The sequence below is a fragment of the Dasypus novemcinctus genome, chromosome 6, assembly GCF_030445035.2.
Source record: "Dasypus novemcinctus isolate mDasNov1 chromosome 6, mDasNov1.1.hap2, whole genome shotgun sequence".
In the NCBI taxonomy this organism is placed as follows: domain Eukaryota; kingdom Metazoa; phylum Chordata; class Mammalia; order Cingulata; family Dasypodidae; genus Dasypus; species Dasypus novemcinctus.
Window position 1 is genome coordinate 86,365,969 of NC_080678.1, and position 18,004 is coordinate 86,383,972.

The window sequence follows — 18,004 nt, forward strand, 5'->3', positions numbered from 1 at the left end:
CCAAGCGACAAATGTATGCTGCCAAGCAAGGCTGAGAGAAAGGAGGAAATAGAAATGCAGGCCCTATCGTGCATTCTTCCCCAAAATGCTACTAATCTAGCATTTAGGTTGTTTGCTCCTTTAATCAGGATGCCATTAAGAAGTCTCTGCCGGGTTTCTGTACACAGTTTTTCTCTAATGAAGCATCAAATCTCTTCCACAAACAATAGCTGTGTCACATCCAAGCACTCTGGCCCCAGCCAGCATGGCTGTAATCTCTGGCAAATGCAATGTCGCTTTCAAGTCTATGCCTCCCAGAACAGCCCGCCACAGCAGTTCTCAAATCAAAGTCTCGACACTATCTAGGTGCTGCAACTTGGAGAGAGAAAAGAAATCCCTGGTTTTTCAAGAAGACATAGTATCCTCAGCATTTGGCACTGTATCTTGGAATGCGACGTTTAATGAATATCCTTTTGAGTAGACATGTCCGTCCTGGTTGCAACTCTAGGTCCAGGTCTGCTGTGGCTCTCCAAGTGTGGGCAACTGGAATGCTTGTTTTAATTCCCACTTGGTGAGCAGCCTCCTAGAGGATGGGCCATGATCAGAGACAGAGCTGAAATGAAAAGACCCAGTGGCTTTCCATGGGTGACATGGCAGAGCCCTGCCAAGCATGCATTTGGCCAGATGCCACACTCTCAAGTAAATGTTGAAATTCACCTCTGTGGAAGACAATGGGGTAATAACGATCAAAATTGAAGAAGTACATAACTTGGGACCAGCCACACCTCTCATAGACGTTTACCCCATAGAGACAATCAGACAGATGTGCAAAGACAAATGAAGAAAGGCATTTGCTGCTACACTATTAGAGCAAAAGATTAGCAACAACCTTAAGGTCTATCAGTGAGGAGTTGGTTACATATATTCTGCTACAACCATTTAATAGTAAACTACACAGCTGTTTAAAAAGTACAGGTATGTAGGTCCTGATATAAACAGGTCACTAAGATACAGTTAAATAAAAATTTTAATTAAAAAGGGAGAGTGCTCGCTTTGGCAGCACATATACTAAAATTGGAACAATGCAGAGAAGATTAGCATGGCCCCCTGTGCAAGGATGACACACAGGTTCGTGAAGCATTCCATATTTAAAAAGCAAAGGGGGGGGGCGAGATTTACACATGTACATACACACACACGTGCATATTTGCATATATGCTTGTATATGCATGGATTTTCATTGGAAGGCTATACTAGAAATTGGCAATTAATATATGTTTTCACATCTGGGAATGGGGAGTGGGGCACTGGAAACCAGAAGTGCAGAGACATTTCTCATGACCTGTTCTTTTGTATGGTCTCAATTTTATTTTTGCAAGTGCATGAATTTTTTAAGAGCTAACGCAATCCTCCCTGAGAATTTGATGAATTAAACAGAGAAATCACTTACTGAAAGTTGTGGTTGACAGATGTCCCCCTAAGGTAGCCCCCTAATCTCCAGACCCTGGAAACAGTTTACCTTACATGGTCAAAGGGACTTTGCCAAGGTGATTAAACTACAGCTCTTGGAACAGGGAGTTATCCTTGATTATCAGAGTATGCCCAATGCTATGGTAGGATTCTTATAAAAGGCGGCAGAGAGGTCAGAGTCACAGGAGAGATGAAGGCAGATGTGGAAAGAGTAAAAGGAACTGGCCAAGGAATGCAGGCAGCCTCTAGAAGCTGGAAAAGGCAAGGAACTCATTCGTCCCTGGAGTCTACAGAAAGGAACGCAGTCCTGTCAACACTGAGATTTTAGCCCAGTGAGGCCCATTTTGAACTTCTGACCCCTAGAACTATAAGATCAAAATTTGCTTTGTTTTAAGACACTAAGTTTGTGGTTATTCTTTAGGGCAGCCATAGAAAACTAACACAGAACACCTCTCATAGTCTTCTGATTCGCATGTCAGAAGGGGGACAATGGGCCCGTCTTGCCCCAAATGGCGGCTCATCAACCCTAACTGATCACTTTGCTGGAGACACAACAGGATTTCCAGAACAATAAAGTCTAATGAACAATGGACATGCCTCTTAGTATGGCTGGAGCCACCATTCCCATTCCCAAGACTCTGAAGCCAGAGTCTATCTGGATAATCAATACTCTCTTAACAGAATGGTGTCTCTACCCTACCATGACTCGGTTCCATTTGTCAAACTGGTGACATGGCGATATGAAGGAAACAGATGTGTGACCCTACCTGTCAACCTGCTTAATGGGGATGACAAAACATAAGAAAAGTCAACATGGTTAATGTGGAGAGGAAGAAGGGAAAGCAGGTCTTTCTGGGGCTTTGGAAGAGTCTGCTGTGAACCTGAACTTCCTGCTGCCTTTGGACCCATTCACCCGGCTGCATCCAAGACATTTGATGAGGATGTAGACTTGTCTCATTGTTCCAGAATTTAAGAGTGTTACACATGTGTCAAGGTTGAGGACCTGGTCCCTGTGAAAAAGGCTTCGCTGAGATACAAAGGAGCCTGTGAAGGGCAGGGTTTATAATCACAGCCTTCTTCTAGTATTAGTATTTCTAAGAACTACAAAATCAAGACAGATTCCCACTTTCCCCAAACTCATGGTCCTAAACACGCTCAACAGGATGCAGATTGGCACCCAACCAGCGGTCTCAACTCACATTCCATCTACAGGTCATTTCTACCAAAAATTCTTAGGTACCTTAAACATAAGATTATTAAACAGCTAAAGATATAATTGCAAGAATGTCAATGGAAAGTTTACAGCTATTTTCTTTTTCTGCTTGGGGAATACAAACCTTCAGCATTTTCTTTCACTCAAATGACAACTTCACCCAAGCTCCATGGTTGCCATGCCTGGTGCATGATACTGCCTTGGTGATTTATAACAAACTGAATCATCTCATTAAATCCAAGGAGATTAGCAGGTAAGCCGTTTTGCAAGCTATAAGACCTACATACATTTGGTGGCAAAGCTAATAAAGCTCTACATGCACAAATAATTTGGCTGGACTCTAAGATAATATAAAGGAGACAGCCTCTACCTATGACAGGATGGGGGAATAAAAAAATAAGATAAAAGACACTGTCTTCTTCAGCCTAGTTACAACCACCCTTTCATTCCCCAGCCTCTTTTCCCAAGATCTGAACATGATAAATACAGAGAAAGGAAGATCCACTTCATTCCCTGGTCAAATTCTCCTGCCATGGATTCCAAGAGGGAGATCTAAATGATGGATCCATGCATTAAATGGCCTCAAATGACAACTAGTGAGGGAAGCAGACTTGGCCCAATGGATAGGGTGTCCGCCTACCACATGGGAGGTCTTGAGGTTCAAACCCTGGGCCTCCTTGACCCATGTGGAGCTGGCCCATGCACAGTGCTGATACGTGCAAGGAGTGCCCTACCATGCAGGGGTGTTCCCTGCGTAGGGGAGCCCCATGCGCAAGGAGTGCACCCCATAAGGAGAGCCGTCCAGTGTGAAAGAAAGTGCAGCCCACCCAGGAATGGTGCCACCCACACGGAGAGCTGACACAACAAGATGACGCAACAAAAAGAAACACAGATTCCTGGTGCCGCTGATAAGGATAGAAGCAGTTACAGAAGAACAATACAGAGAATGGATACAGAGAGCAGACAATGGGGTGGGGGGATTGGAGAGAGAAATAAATCTTAAAAAAAAATGACAACTAGTGATACTAAATGATCTAACCCTCAAAGCAGCAATTGGCATCCGTCCCAAAGGCTTGCCTCTCCCTCTCAAGTCACATTCTTAAAATTGTCCAAAATACTAGCAACCCATTTACTCTTGTATCTAAACCAGATTCATGAATTATATCATATGAATGTAACAATGGTTGCAATCTAGGTACTCTGCTGAACCAGAGAATGTTTGTCAACAAAGAAGATGGAGTGATTCCAAATGGCCCTCTTAGTGCTAGGGTCGGACGAGTTCCCTGAACCATCAGAAATCACCAAGACACTACTGAAAGCAGATGCTTGGAATGCCCCAAAGACCCAATGTAATCAGCTTAGGGGGATATGGTGTTGCTAAATGAAAAAGATCCTCAGATGATTCTAACACCTGGTTGGGGGGGGGGGAGGAATTGAAGGCCCACCATGTCAGGAAACCTCTCAAAGTCCCCTAATTTGATGTCCCCTGCCACTCCCTGCCTGAGAAGCAGTGGGCCTGGAGAAGACTGGACCTTGGCTTCCAGAGACCATCTTTCCAGTCTTCACGCAGTGGAACTATGGCCGCAGCCTCCACAGCCGGGTGGGACAGGGGCTCCTGCCACATGCAGGGCAGGAAGGAGAATCTGTACAGCCATCTTCACTTGGACAGCTGGAGCCAGGCTGGCCTGGGTAGAAGTTATGCATTGTCCTGGAAACCAACCCTAATGGCACCCAAAGAATACCTCCACCCCAAGGCATGAGAAGTCCAGCCCTGTTTAAAGCATAAAAATAAGTCTTTCAAACAACTGATTTTGTTGTATTTGCTGTTTTCCGATGCATAATTTTCACCCATGTTGGTGCCAGAGCAGCAGCAGTCTTATTGGACAGGGATGATAGGGGACTTTTTTAAGACGTATCTGCAAAGTCAACAGACTATTTAAATTTAGACTGCCAGCTTAAGTGGAATGACTTTGAAACATGACAGTGATGGAGAGAGTTAAAAAATGTACCCTCCAAACCCCCCACTAATGGCTTACTGCTACCACCGATTCTCCCTCTTAAAAAAAAATCCCCAACTAAAATGTTACATGTTTTGAAGATCTGAAATTCTGCCCACAAAGCAGCAGTTTTAAGGCTTGAAGGTGAAGGTCCTGCAAAGGCTGCTTCTTTGACAGCCCAGATGAGCAGCTAAAAGGACCTCACTCATTGTATCAGCAGCTGGATTTCCCATCTGGCCCATGCCCTGAGCTGCAAAGCCCTCTGGCCCTCTTCCAGTGAGCCTCGAAATGATATTTCACATTCTGGGTCTAAATGGACACTTTCTGAGAAGCCAGGGTAACCCATCCAGCTTTAGAAACAAGCTCCAGATGTTTTTTTTTTTTAACTTTCCATTACTCAGGTTGCTCTGGAATGCTGCTTCTTAGAGGTTCAGCTTGCCTTCACATCAAGGAGCTTGCAAAAGAGGAAAGCAAAGGGGGTGGGGTGGGGGAATCCTGTGCCAGAAGGACTGGGTTCAGTAATTTCCAGAAGCTGTTGGCTTCAGGACTTCCTGGTCAACCTGACTTCCCCTCTTCTTTGTCCACCACAATTGTTGGAGAAAATTGGCATGGAAGGAACTTTTGTTCTGGAGGCACGGAATCAAAGGCCCCAGAGCCTCCACATCTCATCTCTTCCTGCCATTCCCCATACCCATATCAGCCACCATGTCCACTTTTCCCACTCCACTCCAATGCCACCTTTTCTCTGTGGACCTTGGATTGGTTATGTCAGTGGCATCTCTATGTCAAGAGGAGGCTCAGATTGCACATGGATACTGGATACAATCCTCCTGCTTTCAGTTGTAGGCACTCTAGGCTCCATGGTGTGGTGGTTGTCCTTCTTCAACTCCATCTTAGCTGAGTGAGGTGAATCCAATAAATCAGATTGTAGGAGCTGAAGTCTGTTGAGGCTCAGGGCCTGGCTATCATATTGTCAGTCCAGAGATTCAAATCCCCTAAATATATCTTAAACCCCAACACCAACTACAATTCCAGTAAAGTAGCATGAAAGTCTAATGAAAAGAGATTCCATCTGAATCCAGTTTCATCACGCAGAAACACCAGCTCCAAAGAAGGGCCATCTGACATGGCAGTGAACCCCATCTGCTGTGACCATAGAGCCCGTGGGTCTCTTTAGACCTCAAAGGAACCAATACCTGGGGTTGTATCTACTTCATCTAGATGTGGAGGTGCCTTTGGGACCTAGAGTTGCCCTGGATGGTGCTGCAGGGGCAATCACCGGACATTGTAAATCCTCCCAGGGCCCACTGGATGGAATGTGGGAGAGTATGGGCCATGATGTGGACCATTGACCATGAGGTGCAGAGATGCTCAGAGATGTACTTACCAAATGCAATGGATGTATCATGATGATGGGAGTGAGTGTTACTTGGGGGGGAGTGGTGGGGTGGGGTGGTAGGGTTGAATGGGACCTCATATTGTTTTTTAATGTACTATTTTCACAAAATCAATTTAAAAAAATTGAAATCAGAGACAAAAACTGATATATAAAAATAAATAAATAAAAATGTTTAACAACAACAACAAAAAAGGCCCCAGAGCTAGAACGACCTCAAATTCATTCTCTATTCCCCTGCCATCAAACAGAACAACTATAATGATTCTCCAAGAAGCTGTGCCCAGAGTGACGAAATAACCATCAGAAAGTAGGGTGGGGCACAGTCCTTACCACTCAGTGCTCTCTCCCCTGCCTAGTCAGGTGGGCTGCTTACACGCAGGCAGGACTGCACCGGGGAAGCTTACGCTGAGCCTTTGCAGAGTTAGAAAAAGCAATCCTCTGGGAAGCAATGCCCCTGGGGCCCAGGGCTGGGCAAGGAGACCTCAGCTGGATTTCATCCCCACTCACTCCTTCAGCCAAGCACCCTTGTATAGGACCCAAAAGAAACAACCACACAAAATGCCCCTGCCTTTGGGGGATTCAGGGCCCCTAGTTAAGGGAAAGCCACCTCCCCGAGCTCTGGGGAAAGGAAGAAACCTGAGAAAGTGCCCCCTTGGCTCTCACCTCCTTTTCTGGGTTACCTCCAAAAAAAAAAAAAAATAACAACTTCAAATTCCAATCAGTTCTAGCACTAACTAGCTCTGAGTCCAGGCAGCTTCCTTAACTTCTCTCCCTCAACACCCTCCCCTGTAAAATAGGGGTGAGGACTAAATGAACTAATTTATATAAAACACTGTCATGTTATCAGACCAATTCCGAGAGGCACATTTTCCAATATATGATGATTCTGCAATCAAGATGGATCTTACAATCAATGCATATTTTAGTATTTATTTAATATGGAGTTTCCCCAACTCCTATCCTCCAAAAGAAAGAAGTTATTAAGTCAATGGTGTATCTCACTAATTGATGTATTTTAGAATCAAGGAAACATTCTTTATTTACCATTCTCTGCACAGGAACAGATGCAGTGTTAAATATGTCCTTCTTCTTGTGAATTTTTCCAGCTTGGTCTCTACCAAAATCCCTGGAGGTATAGATGCCACACGAGGCAGCACCTGCTTTCTTCCCCAGCCCTGCACATTCCTTCTCAGCCCCTTTTGTTTTTCTTAAACACCTAAGATCCCTGCTGGAGGACCTAAGAGAGCATGTGGTCCAGTGGTTCTCAGCCCTGGCAGCTCACTGGGATCATCTAGGGGGCTCTGCCACCCCAGAAATGCTGATTTTAAGTCACTGGGTAGAGTCTGGGCATTGGGGGATTTGAAAGCTCCCCAGATGATTTTAACATGCAGCCAGGGTTGAGAACTACCCCTGCCATCAGTCATCTCCACCTGACATCTGAATCCCCTTCCAGCAACTTTTAGGAAGCTTTCCAGCTCTTCTTGAATTCCAGGAAAAATGACATTACAAACATAGGCTAATGTAACACTATTTTAAAAAGGAGAGAGTCTTCCTGAGGCAGTGTCTTTCTGGTTTTGATGGCGTTTTTAAACTGAAAATGAGGAAACTTGCCTTTATCTGAGCACTTCAGCCTGGTGGCTAAGCTCAGACACCTAGAAATTGACCTATTTTGTTTGTGTTGAAGTCTTTAGATTTACAAATGACCTAATACTCTCAGCCAACCTTGATGATACTAGACAACTCTTAGACTGACTATATCCCATGAGAAGTAGTCAACAGTAAGGATTGTCATCAGAAGCAAATTGTTTCTATCATTTTAGGTAAATCTGTTTCAATGTAAACTAGATCCACTTTGGAGGCATTTCCACCCTTCTTTTTCCTTTGGAATCTATGCCAATCTTTTCTCTTTATTGAAGACCTTTTCTCTCCTCCATCTTCTACTTTTGGAGATGAGATACACTTCAACAAATTATAAACATTATTCATTTCACCAACCACAAAGAGGCTATCCTGCATTGGAGAATTAGTGCGAGCTGCCTTCAACTGCACTTTAATTGCTCCCCTAGAGGGGTGAGAATGCATTTCCACATGTATTCAGCATAGGAAAATATCTGATTGGGCACTAAAAGTTTAATTCTCTGAGAAATTGGCAATCCAGTGAGAAAGCTACACTAGGCATCCAAAATGCATTTAAATCACGGTAATGGGAGCATCTAGCAATAGCTTAATGTTTTCAGACCATCAGAAAGCTGAATCCCAGTGAGCCTGGGGAGCACGGCAGCAAATCAAAGCCAGTGAATCCAGGCATGGTGATGGCATGTCCCAGACTCCCGGGCTTGGGAGCAGAGTCAGAGTGGGCCAAGTGGAGAAGAGCCACCAAATGTTGAGGGCCCCCTGTGGGCCAGGGGTGGCACTGGGTGCTTTAAGTATACTCTCTCATTTAACTTTCTGCTCACAGCAATCTGGGGGTACGGGGAGACCTTCTCAGGCTCCTGCAAGGTCACAAGGATAATAACAGAAGACCTGTGATTCAGCCCTGGTCCCTCTGACTTCCAAGCCTCTTTCTGCCAAAGGGCGAGGCAACTTGCCTACAACCAGAAAGTCCAGGCCTGGGGAATGGGGTGCTTCTCCGAATTCGAGAAGCTCTTGGTTGAGATTTCTCTCTTTTCTGCATCCCTGTATTTCTTCTCCCCCTTTGCATGGCTCCTTAAGGCACACTGACTAATGCTGACCTGTAACCAATCCTAGGTTCAATCCCGCTCTACCATTTACCAGTTGTGTAGCCTTGGATGGGTTGCTTAACCTCTCTGGTCTCAGTTTCTTCATCTGCCAAATGGAAATAACTATACCTAATATGCTATGAACATTACATGAGCTGGTTCATGATGGTGCTGGGAACTCTGAACTCAAATTAGCTATTCATTATCACCAGTCATAATACTGCCTCCAGCAGACAGCTGCACAGTTCACCTTTTCAAGGGTGTGTGGCAGTAAACTCCTTGGGGCAGCTCTTGTTCTTCTCCTTTCCCCTCAGTGTCTAGCTAACCATAGGTGCCTAATGATCGCTGTCTCCTAATGAATTCTGACACCTACTCGGGCACTTTTCTGAACTACCAGGGTTTCTGATAGGCTTCTACTATCTAATCCATGGACCCACTTCCTCACTCCCAACCTCCACTACAGAAAGTCCCCTGGGTGAAGTAAATCTAAATCCCACAGTGGCCCTGGGCTTCCCCCACCTCCCACTGTGGACCTAAGGCTGCCCAGGCCCTCCTCTGCTTTACACTTGCCACTCTGAGTGTGGTCCCTACACCAGCAGCAGCAGCAGCCCCTGGGACCTGGTTAGAAATGCAAATGCTCAGGTGCCTCCCCCAGAATATCTGAGGATGAGGTCCAGATCCTTTAACAAGCTTTCAAGATGATTTTTATAAGGTTTGGAAGCAGTAGACCACTAGTTCCCAACTTTGGCTGCACATTAGGATCACCTGGGGGTAGATTTTAACACTACTAATGTCCAGGCCCCACCTTACAGATTCTGATGAAGTAGATGTGGGGTGTGGTCCAGTCACTGGGATTTTAAAAGTCCTTAGTGTTCTAACATTCACTGATGGAGCCCTTGCGTCACCAGCTCTCCTTGGTCCTCATCAAAATGCTCTGGTCACATTCCTTTTCAGCTAAGCAAATGGCTCCTTAGACTCCCTGAACCCCCGAGAAAATACACGGTTCTTGTTGTAGGTCTTAGAAACATATTGTGTAATCCTGGACCACAATAACTTCAGCCACACTTAGTTAATACTGATTATATTCCAAGCTTGGTTCTAATGTTAACCCAAGAAGTTTTATCTATGAACAACCCTAAAATCTAGGTGCTAATATTGTCCATATTTTATCTATGAGGAAACCAAGGGGAAAAAAGAGGTTAGGTAACCTGTTCGATTTAGAAAATTCCAGAATTTCAGTCCATGGGGTCTTGCTCTAGGGTCTGGGCTCTCAATGACTCAACTATAGTGTTTTTACTTATCAGCAATAAAACCAGGGATGGGACCCTTTGCTGTTTACTCATCTCCAGCTCCAACGCTCAACTGACTTTGAACCATTATCAGCTTTTCACATCATGTAGTTTATCAACTGTCTCAGATACCATCTGAGATTCTGAGAAAAGATTGGGATTTAGACAGAGGTCTTCATGCCTCGACCCAAAGGAGTAACAGACATGGATATTTCAGGCCAGTGCTAAGGAATCACAGGGAGATGGGCCACAGGACCCTTCTGGCGCCTCTCCAAGTCATACTTCAGCCCCCGATTCTCCTGCACGTGGATCTGAACTACCTGGCCCTCCAAAAATATATGAAGGGAAAAAAATCATAGAAGGAAAAATGGGAAAGAGAAAGAACAAGGCCACTTCTTTACCCTGCAGGTATCTTCTTCAACTAGGGAGGTGTTTGAGAAATGATTGAATGTTATTAGAAAGGTTTGGAAAAATAATATCATCTTGCCATCTGTTATCACTTAGTAAGAGCCAAAAAGTATGTCTTAAAGACGTGACATTTCCTGAGATGACCCCACTGAGGCCCCAGATCCACTGCACAGAGATAACAGGTCTGCTGGGCCAGCCTTCGATGAATCATGCCTCCTGTTTTCACCTCCACAGGAGAAGGACCCCCACCCATCACCAGGGTTCTCCATGCATCACCTGCATTGGTTCTTCAAACTTCAGTAGTCAGTCTCTGTGGCCTTGAAGTAGAACTCCTAAGTGACAGCCAACTAGAGAAGGCCCCTCCTCTTGTTTGCTTGGGTCTTGAGAATGAGTCTTCCAGAGATGGCCAATGGGTGCTGTGATGGGAAAATGACTTCTGGGGCATTTTAGGGTGAATACTCAAAATAAATATTTGCTTGCCTGGGGCCCACCTCCAGCTGCCTGATCTTGGTCCTTCCTGGCTTCTGAATGATTCTAGTAAATACTTAAGTATTAAGGGCAGGGTTGATTTCAGCTATTTAAAGATATTACTCCTGCTCTTCCAACTCTAAAATGTTTGGTGAAATAATTTCCTGAAATACCAATTTAGTTTCATCCTCTCTGTAGGTTGCTTATATCTAGTGGATTTTGGGAAATGGGAAATGTAAGTGGCTTGATGTTTAAGGCTTTTTCTATTCTATACAATGTGAGTTCTTGGAAGAGAAAGCCTCTTCTGGGGGATGCCTATGGGGGCAATTACAGGAGAGAGGGAGAGATTTCCCCAGACTAAAAGAGAAGGAGTGGAGGGTTGTGAGCAGCAGAGATCCTCACCCTCCTGATGGCAATAAAAAGGCAAAATCTCTGAGGGGTAGCCATGCTGCCCTGCAGATTACCCCAGCATGGACTCAACCAGCATCTCAGCAGGGACCAGGTGGATACATCATTGTAGCCAGAAGGGACTGGGTAGAGCTGGATGCTTTCTTAGACCCAATAGCTCTGCACACCCGTTGTTAGAGAGAAAGCCCTCCAGGAGAATGCAGATGAAGTTGTGAAGTCAAATTTAGGTTGATTAGAAGATCCAAAAACAAATATGACATTGTTTTCACACCTAAGTCTGTGACCTGAGACACCCACTGCAAATGGGAAGTTATGGATGAACCAACCAACCCCACGTCTACCTGGGATTTTATCCAGGCTGTTTTTCCCCCTTGAAAGCCCACCCATTTGGTCCAGCTACAGTCCTGTGTCTTTGATGGAGCTACATTATCTCCAGCTCTCAAAGTTCTCTTTACCTTTCATATCTGCCTCTGCTACTCAAACCATAAATTCCATGTTACCTCTTATGAATGGCAGCATCTTTTCCTGTGACCTAGTTTCACCTCACCATCTACAGAGCAAACTCATGGGAGGTAGAGCCCATGATATCATTTTATCTCCTCACTAAGCCCTAGGTTGGCAGAAGGAAGAGACCACAGCTGAGAGCAGAGTCCATATTTAAACTCAGAAGGTGAGCTGGGGCAGCACGGTCCTCAGGGTCATGTTCCTTTCCCCAAGAGAACCCAGACTCTCAAGGACAACACAGATAATTTTACAATCCAAATGCAGCATGAGGGAAAATTTTGCCTTCCTTCCCTAACCGCCCAGAGAGTTAAACCACAGGAGACTTCATCAGACTACAGTCAAACTGAGGGCAAAGCCCAGTGTAATTCCCACAGTCAACATTTAAAGCACTTTCTCAAAGACAAATCCAACCAGCACCACCCTAAAGGACCTGCCCTCCCTTCCTTCCCCCTCCGCAGCTCTACTCTCCTGTCCTATGCCAACACGTCAAATGTACCTAATCCACTGATACATTTAATTGGGGTTCCAAAGAAACTGCCAAGTTAGAATATTTGCAGGTAGAGAATAAAGACATAAAAAAATAAAAATTAAAAAGAAAAGGTCTGGTTGGGGAAAGGAAAATGGTAAAGGCACTGTGGAAAGCAGTATGGCAGTTCTTCGAAAAGGTACACATAGAATTACCATATAATCTGGCAATTCCATTCCTAGATATATATGCAAAATAATTGAAAACAAGTATCTAAATAGATACTTGTACACCAATGTGCATTGTAGCTTTATTCACAACAGCCAAAAGGTAGAAATGACCCAAATGTCCATTCAAAAGATGAATGGATAAACAAAAGGTGGTACAAACAGAGTGGAAGAGTATTCAGCTGAAAGAATAAATGACATTCTGAGACATGCTGCACCATGAATGGACCTTAAAACATTATGATGAGTGAAGTAAGCAAAGCACATAAGGACCAATACTGTATGAGTTCACTTACACAAAATATCTAGAAACAGCAGCAAATTCACAGAGGCAGAGAATAGATTAGAGGTTACCAGGGAATGGGAGGAAGGAGAGAAAGGGAGGTTGTTACACGGTGGGTTTACAGTGTTTGCAATATTTTAGGGTATTTTTAAATAAAATTAATTTTCAAAAATAGATCTGGTAAAATTGGATGATAGGTGGACATAGCCTCAGCTCAGCTTTGCATCAACTTTTTGAGGGCATGGAGGGTTGAATAGTGGTCCCCCAAAATTATACATCCCTGTCCTAATGCTGGGAACCTCTGAATGTGACCTTATCTGGAAAAAGGGTCTTCACAGATGTAATTAGGTTGAGGATCTTGAGATGGGGAAATCCTCCTGGATTTCGACTAGGCCTCAAATCCAACGACAGGTGTCATAAGAGAAAGGAGAGGGAGATTTGAGACATGGACACATAGAAAGGAGAAGGTCATCTAAAGAGGGAAGCAGAGACTGGAGTGATGTATCTACAATCCACAGTGCTCCACGACGGCTGCAGCCACCAGGAGCCAGGAGCCAGGCACGGAGCAGCCTCTCCCCTAATGCCTCCGGGGGAACCAACCCTCTGGCACCTTGGTTTCTGACTTCTGACCTCCAGTACTGGAAGAGGAAATACATTTTTGTAGTCTTAAGCCTCCAAGTTTGTGGTAACGTGTTAGGGCAATCGCAGGAAATGAAGACAGAGGTTTCTGCTAGGGCTGCACCAAAAAGAGAGGGGGAGCCCTCCAGGTGGAGGGTAGAGTGGTTGGTCTAGTCAAGTCAGCGCAGGTCCTCCCAGCCACATCTAGTGGGCAAATATCCAGGCATCAAGTGCCAGCCATGCCAGGCCCTTCTCTTCGGGGCCTGACCCCTGGAAACCAATCTCCAAACCACCTAGCATAAGAAGGAGCACCCTTACTAACCCCTCACCCTACTGCTGTGTCAGTGGTACAAGGATTACCAACAACCGCAACAGGTTTTCTCCCATGGGGTCGCACCCGCAATCGCGCAGGGAGCTGGGAAGGCAGGCCGAGCATGCACCAGGCCGTGGCCGCCTTCAAGCTGTGTTCCCGGAGCCTGGCTCCCCGTCCAACCCTGAAGAGGCGCCCAGTACAAACAGGCAGAGAGAACACAGGCTCCCATCTGAGCAGAGTTTGCTTCTCTGAGCTTAAGGGGCTTGCTCAAGGTCACAGAGCAAGCTGGGAAGCCTGAGTTTCAGTCCCTTCTAGTCCATTTTACCCGACGCCCCGTGTAGCTCTGTACTTTGGGCCCCTTGAGGAGGAGGAGGAAGGGCACAGCAAGGGTGGCCGCAGCAGGTGCCCAGAGCGTTTACCCCAGGGTAGGCCTTCTGAGCACTTTTCCCATGTAGCTCATTGAATCCTCACAAAACCCTTCTAAGATAGGTCCCATTATCCTCCTCATATTGCAGATGGGGAGACCGGGGCCCAGTGAAGTCTGAATGACTTGGTCAAGGTGACCCAGCCAGTAAGATGCAGAGGCAGGACCACTGGGAGACAATGCAGGCATGCTTATGCACACACACTCGCATCAGGCTGCCAGGGTTCAAAGCTCGGCTGGGTCTTGATTGAGGATCCTGTGCTCATTCTACTTTACTCTGTTCCCCTTGTGCCAAGTGCCACCGAGGTCCCAGACGCCAAGGAGGCAGGTTCCAGAGGTGATTGCTGCTTGGGAGGCTGACATCAGACACAAATGCTAGAGCTAGGAAGGTCCAGGGAGTAACTTTACTCAAACCACACTAATTATCTGCAGAGTTGGTTAAAACACAGATGGCTGGGCGTCACTCCCAGAGTTACTGATCCAGGAAAGCTGGGGCGGGGCCTGAGAATCTGCATTTCTAACAAGTCCCCAGGTGGTGCCTATCCACAGACTACATTTTAAGCAGGACAGCCTTGGAGATCAGTTGAGTCAAACATCTCATTTCACTAATACAGAGCCCAGAGACCGGAGAGGTTAACTAACTTGCCCAAGGTCACCTAGCACATTAGTGACAGAGTTGAAACCAAGTCTTCCCACTCCTACCTAGTTTTCACGCTGTTCGCACTGTACCAGGCTTACTTTAAAAGAGCAATCATCATAATCATTATATTAACCATCTTTTTTTTTTTTTAGTACCAGATGCTTTTCATATTTCATCTCTTTTATCTTTACAACCATCCTTTGAGGTTGGGGCCATTGGTTACAATTTAAAAGGAAGAAATGATGATTCCAAAAATTAACAACAACAACAAAAATTGGCTCACGATCACCAGCTAAGTGGTACAGCTGGAATTCTACCCATTCTATCTGACCCAGTACCCATGGCCCTGGCTTGCCCCTGGATCTGCTCAAGTTCTCAGAGGTAGAACTTTCTCTACCAAGAGTTGAAAGTGGAATTCCACCATCAGTTAGCTTTCAGGAGGAGGGGGGAAATTAAAGGGTAAAATTAAGATAAGACAGTGGACAAATACTTTTAAAATAATTTTTTAAACTATCTCCAAGAGGAAAGCTAGAGAAAAAGCCTCTTGGCCCCTTACTCCCAATCGCTCCCACAGCTATATATCCTCTGTCCAAAACTCTTCAGGACTGAAGGTCCAGATCCACAGGCCTGACACCACAGTCCTGTAAATTCTGTCCCCAAGGGTGCTGTATCTCCATAAGCCAAGTGAATAGCCTATAAACTCTAAATGGGTGATTATAATCTAAAAAGCAGTCCATAAAATGACATCATGGGAATTCATATTTACTCTCTCCCACTGATTTCCACTATAAATGTATTCAGTTTATGAATCCAAATAGTTTCTTCTGCTTCATTCCTGGGTTTAAAGCTCATCTAAAGATGGAACATCTGGCTGAATTGTCTAAAGTTCGCCTCACCCCCTGTGGTTCCCTCATCAGTGAGACAGACAACAGAAACCTCCTCTGGAAGTTCTGGAAACCCAGAACCAAATGGCACCCAAAGGGCTGCAGCACTTCCACAAACATGCGCTAAGCTCCTGCTGGGTTGGAGTCTCTGTGCTAGGTCTTGTACAGTAGCCAACAAGTTGGGTGTGGTCTTAGCTCTCAAAGACTTTGTGAGTGGCTGAAGGAAAGAGGGGAGACACAAACATTAAGATATTTCCTTAAAAATGACCCAATACAACAATAATTCATTAGGTGCTACAAAGTACAGTTAGCTATGAGGTGTGGGGCAGTAACAATCACCCCAACCTGGCAAGAGACGATGTGCATAAACAATGAAAAGGAGCTAGCTAAGCAAAAGTTTGGATGGGGAAGGGGGGCATTTCAAGTAAAGGGATCTCCATAAGTAAAGGCCCTAAGAGAAGTTGCCCCCTCAACTCCCCTTTTCTTTAAGTCACATCATTACTAGCACATGGAGAAAGAAAAGTTTAGAGCAGACAGCCTATGTAGGATGTGATAAGGAGACTGAATTTGCTTCTAAGTACAAATGGGGACAACTAGAAGGTTTTAAGAAGGGAAGTAAAATGATCCAGAAACCATTTTAGAAAGGTCCCGCTGTTGGAAGAATCAGTTTGATAGGGAGACAGCAATTAGAAGGGAAAAGTCAGCAGAATTTTAGGACATGACTGCAGCTGGCTGGGGGAGCAGTAATGGCAGCCTGAACTACGGACAATGTGAATGGACCACAGCCACATCCAGGAAGCAGGACTGATTGCTTTGGGGCTCAACACAACACAGGGCTGGGGACTTAGGAGGTGCACAAGAGATAAATGGGCATTACTTGACTGAATTAGCATTTGCAAGTGCTTTACATCCAGTCTCACTGAGCCAGGGTCATCATTGGGAGCCACTCAGGAGCCAGTGTTGGTACAAAGTCAAGTAACCACATAGCCATCATGGTACATCAGCCTTAAGTGGTCTCAGGCCAACACTCACCTTGGAAAGGGATAAAGAGGGAGATACCTAATCAGACCACACTGCAAGTACAGGAATGGGAGCCGAACAACTGTACAATCCAGAGTCGCCCTTGTGTCCTGGCCAAGATGGCTGTTACTTTCCAGTTGCCTACAGAGGGTGGCTTCCTTGAGCATCTGATCCGGAAAGAGGTCCCCAGGCCAGATCCAATCATTCATTTTCACACACTACTCAACCCGAACTCCACGCTGTGCAGAACTCAGATGAAATTATTGTTCATCTTTACAGCATAATCACAGCCCAGTCCTTTTTGTGTCTCACCCACTCTGGAAGGAAAGACCCTGCTCTCTTACTCACAAATATTAGCTTGGCTTACAAAAATGCATTCCCATTTCTTAATGCCTGCTGTGATTCTAGGTAATTCCTTTAAGTGCGCTATTAAATCCCAGCAGCTGTTCTAGATAACAGCAAAGAAGATGACTCCGGCTGCTTCCTTGTCAGAATTCAGGAAATGAAGCAAGCCAGCTGGAAGATTCCTAATGCTGAGATGTGGCCAAAATGGTAACCGAAGGGGTTTCCATATGTGCAGGTCTCTCCACCACCACAGATACCTTTTTCTGCCTTGATACCTACGGCTAGAGAGCTCAACATTGTGCTACAGTCCCCTGAGATAGCCAGTCACAGTTATCCCTGAAAGCCCCAGGAGAAGGAACCCCAAGTTAACAGAGAACTCCCACCCACAAAGCAGGTTCAAGGTGTTAAGAGAGTTGTCTATGGCCACAGCTAGGTGGTAACAAAGTCAGGATTTGAACTCCAGTCTCTGGAGCTCCAAGCACCTTGCTTTCCTATTCTTCACTGCCCCCTGCTGCTCTGGGAGCCCCTTTATCTCTCTTACCAGAAGGAGCCTGGCCATCTCAGTAATATTTTCCCCATCTGGAGTCAACCACATGCTAAGTCAGTACATAAATACCATTTTTTGTGACCAAAACTGTATTTCTTCGATGGCTACAACATCAGCATCTTTGCATCTGTCACTTTTCCTTAGGAAGGATTTTCCATGATGCATTGTCAGAATTTGCACGCACACACATACAAACATATATCTCTTAGACTCCTAGTCTGAATAGCCCTTCCAGATGTTTCCATAACCCTGGTGTTTCAGAAGCTGCCTAGCACCTCCCTGGTGTCAGAACAAGTTCATATAAAGAATTTTCATTTAAAAAACAAGTCCAATAAAAGCAAAGTCAAGTTAAAATTGCCACCATTCCCGCATGTGGCGTAAA

General features: G+C 45.2%; 1 protein-coding gene and 1 non-coding gene across 7 annotated transcripts in view; one reads left to right on the top strand and one right to left on the bottom strand.

The window, feature by feature from the left end:
* The window catches only part of KCNMA1 (potassium calcium-activated channel subfamily M alpha 1), a 766,236-nt gene that overhangs the window by 443,888 nt on the left and 304,344 nt on the right, over positions 1–18,004 (bottom strand). The gene's annotated exons all lie outside the window — the stretch shown is intronic.
* On the top strand, positions 1,024–1,131 carry LOC111762952 (U6 spliceosomal RNA). The gene has a single exon (XR_002795943.1). It is a non-coding gene; the product is annotated as a U6 spliceosomal RNA (small nuclear RNA).